This window comes from Myotis lucifugus, unplaced genomic scaffold (genome assembly GCF_000147115.1).
Source record: "Myotis lucifugus unplaced genomic scaffold, Myoluc2.0 scaffold_3997, whole genome shotgun sequence".
Classification (NCBI taxonomy): Eukaryota; Metazoa; Chordata; class Mammalia; order Chiroptera; family Vespertilionidae; genus Myotis; species Myotis lucifugus.
Genome location: NW_005875045.1, coordinates 1 through 3,581, shown reverse-complemented (window position 1 = coordinate 3,581; position 3,581 = coordinate 1). Strand labels below are relative to the sequence as shown.

General features: G+C 48.3%; 1 pseudogene; it reads left to right on the top strand.

Moving 5' to 3' along the window:
• Positions 1 to 1,476: 1,476 nt before the first annotated feature.
• LOC106695870 lies at positions 1,477 to 2,450 on the top strand (annotated as a pseudogene).
• Positions 2,451 to 3,581: the final 1,131 nt, after the last annotated feature.

Here is a 3,581-nt window from a genome sequence, read left to right as displayed (position 1 = left end):
ACATACAGGAATCCAGCAGTGGCCCTAAGCGGTATGGCTCAGTGGATAGAGCGTCGGCCTGTGGACTGGAGGGTCCCGGGTTCGATTCCGTCAAGGGCAGGTACCTTGGTTGCAGGCACATCCCCGGTAAGGGGCGTGCAAGAGGCAGCTGATCAATGTTTTTCTCTCTATCCCTCTCCCTTCCTTTCTGTAAAAAATCAATTTTATATATATATATTTAAAGAATCCACCAATGGATGCATAAGAAGTGGAACAGCAAATCTCTCTCTCTCTCTCTCTCTCTCTCTCTCTCTCTCTCTCAAATCAATAAATACAATGTTTAAAAATTAAAGGCTGCCCCTTCCTGCCTTCTTTCTTTTCCCAGAGGGCAGCAGAGGGGTTTGAAACAGGAGGATTATGTGGTCAGATCGGCAATTTATAGAAAGAGGGATTTGGCTGAGCAACACAGACTGATGAGCAAAAATAGATCCAGAGACAGAGAAGCATCGAACAGACCGTCCAACCTCAGAGGGAAGGAGGGAGGGGGTGGGGGTGGGGGTAAGGGATCAACCAAAGACCTTGTGTGCATGCAGATGAGCATAACCCATGGACACAGACAACAGGGGGGTGAGGGCATGCGCTGGGGGGTGGGGGTCGAGGGGAGAGGTCAATGAAGGGGGGAGGAGACCTATGTAAGACGGTATGTAAGACTTTCAACAATAACCAATTTCAAAAAGAGAGAGAATAAATTAATTAAATTAAATTTTTAAAAAGAGAGACTTGGCTTTGAGTAGGAGAAGCAAAGGGCTGGCAGGGGTGTGGTGGAAACGTGTGAAACTATACAAGTCAGAGCCGGGACCGAGATTAGAACCAGCCTTCGCACAGCTACCAACCCCCACCACCATCACCACCACCGGCCTGCAGCAGCCGCGGCCCCATCACAGCCTGAAGGGGCTATTTTTAAAGCCAAGTCCAGACAGGGTGGCATTTCATCCAGAAATATCGGCGGAGCTTTTAAAAAAAAAAACCCACAATTTTTATTTTTAGTTATTTGTTTTTTGATTACTGTTGACATGCAATATTTTTTAAATGGTTATTGATTTCAGAGAGAGAGAGAGAAACATGGATTGTTGTGTCACTTATCGATGCATCCATTGGTTGATTCTTTTTTTTTTTAAGTGAATGACCCTTCTAATATATATATATATATCCCTAACTGGTTTGACTCAGTGGATAGAGCATGGGCCTGGGGACTGAAGGGTCTCCAGTTGGATTCGGCCAAGGGCACATGCCTGGATTTCGGGCTTGGTCCCCAGCAGTGGGCATGCAGGAGGCAGCCGATCCATGATTCTCTCTCATCATTGATGTTTCAATCTCTCTCCCCCTCTCCCTTTCCCTCTGAAATCAACAAAAATATATTTAAGAATAAAAATACTATTCAAAATAAAGAAATAAAAATTGTAAAAATAGAAACCAATAAAAACGTGCAAGTATCAGCACGTCGCCAAGAAACTAGAACGACAGAGTGGAGAGAGAATGAGGGAAGAGAAGCAGCCGGCCTCCGCCTGCCGGAAGCCGGTCCATCCTTGCTGCTTGACACAGTCGCTGCAGGGAAGAAACATCTGCACAGCGTATGTTTCAAGGGACCTGGCGTATATGGCATCCTGTTCTTAATATGTCTGCTTCCCCTTCTTAGAGCTATGTGTTTTAACTAAGGTCACCTCTCCGAGAAAGGTTGTTTCCCCAGGTAGGGATTTTCCCCTGAAGTTAGGGAGGGAATAAAACCCCTTAACTAAGTGCCAGGCGGGTAGTTAATCACTTTAACTACGAACAATCACGCTTAAGCTGCATAATCTTTACTCCCTGGAATGGAGATAAGAAACGCCCTAACCTTTGGAACAGAAATTGAGAGGATTAAAATCAACTGGTATAAATACAGATGTAACAAGACCACAGAACACAGAACCTGGCTGGAGATCCTGGAGACAGAACCTGGCTTTGCTGATCGACTGAACGCTGCCTCCGTGTCATTCTTTCTTCTCCGACTCCGTCCACAGCCCTGGACCAGCTGGGGCTGGACCCCAACATCCGCCCAGGCCACCCCCAGCAGCATCCCCCACTTTTCCCCTAAGCAGAAGCTGGGAGGCCGGTTCTCTTCGGGCTCTTCCACAGCCTCACCGGGCCCACGTTCTAGCACCATGGATCCTGGAAGCGGGGATAAAGACAGAAACTCGGCAGATACATGGAGCCTCTTTGGAAGAAGATCCCTCCAGAAGTCTGATTCGGAGGGCTTTGCCACCCAGCCCGACGGAGGAGCCCAGAAGCCTTCTCTAATGGAACGGATGCGCATGCTGGCCACCTTCAAGCCGCCCAAGATGGACCCGCCAGTGATGGGAGGGAAGAAACAGCCGCCTCGGGCCCCGAATCTCAAATTCCGTGACTTGAATGTGCTCACACCCACCAGTTTCTAGAGCTTTCTCTTCCGATGGCTGGATAGAGGTGTCTTTATTGCCCTGGCTCTGACATAAAAAAATAAATAAATAAATAAATAATTAATTAAAAATAAATAAATAAAAAGGAACTCCATGGTATTCGCACGGCCCCCCCTGCTGGCCATTTTGTGCAGCACGTGGCATGGCTCTCCCGAGTCTCCAGCGGAGCCGGCACAGGTGAGCCGAGCCCTTGCCATGCGGCGTGAATTGTTTTGTGCTGCAGAGTATAAAAGAGGCCCTGGAAAATAAAAACATAAGATAAAAATAAAACACCTGCCCTAACCGGTGTGGCTCAGTGGATAGAGCGTCGGCCTGCGGACTGGAGGGTCCCAGGTTCTATTCCGGTCAAGGGCATGTACCTGGGTTGCGGGCACGTCCCCAGTGGGGGGGGGAGGGGTGCAGGAGGCAGCTGATCGATGTTTCTCTCTCATCGATGTTTCTAACTCTCTATCTCTCTCCCTTCCTCTCTGTAAAAAAAATCAATAAAATATATTTAATAAATAAATAATAAAATAAAAATAAAACACGCCCTGGAAAATAAAAATTTTAATTACAAAAAAAAAAAAAACTCGTATTGGATTTCGAAGACGTTGTGTGAGGAAAAGGTGCGATGTCTCGCTCACGCTGCTTGCTGTCGGTCACATGTTGGTCGCAGGATCCCCTCCCCAATGCACGCGGCTCAACAGGATGGAGTCTTGGAGTTAATCTCACCGCTTGCTTTTTAAAAAATATATATTTTATTGATTTTTTACAGAGAGGAAGGGAGAGGGACAGAGAGTTAGAAACATCGATGAGAGAGAAACATCGATCAGCTGCCTCCTGCACACCCCCCACTGGGGCTGGGCCCGCAACCCAGGTACATGCCCTTGACCGGAATTGAACCCGGGACCCTTCAGTCCGCAGGCCGACGCTCTACCCACTGAGCCACACCGGCCAGAACACCACCTGCTTTTCTAAGGAGGCTGCTAGGGAGTTTGAAGCGACAGGCGTGGCTCCCGTGACATGCGCCTTCGTGTCCCACTGGCCGGGGCTGTTACAAATGTGTGTGTAGATGGCTGGGCTGTGGGTACAGCCCGAGAATCGGCCCGGTTAGCAAACTTCACCTCGGCT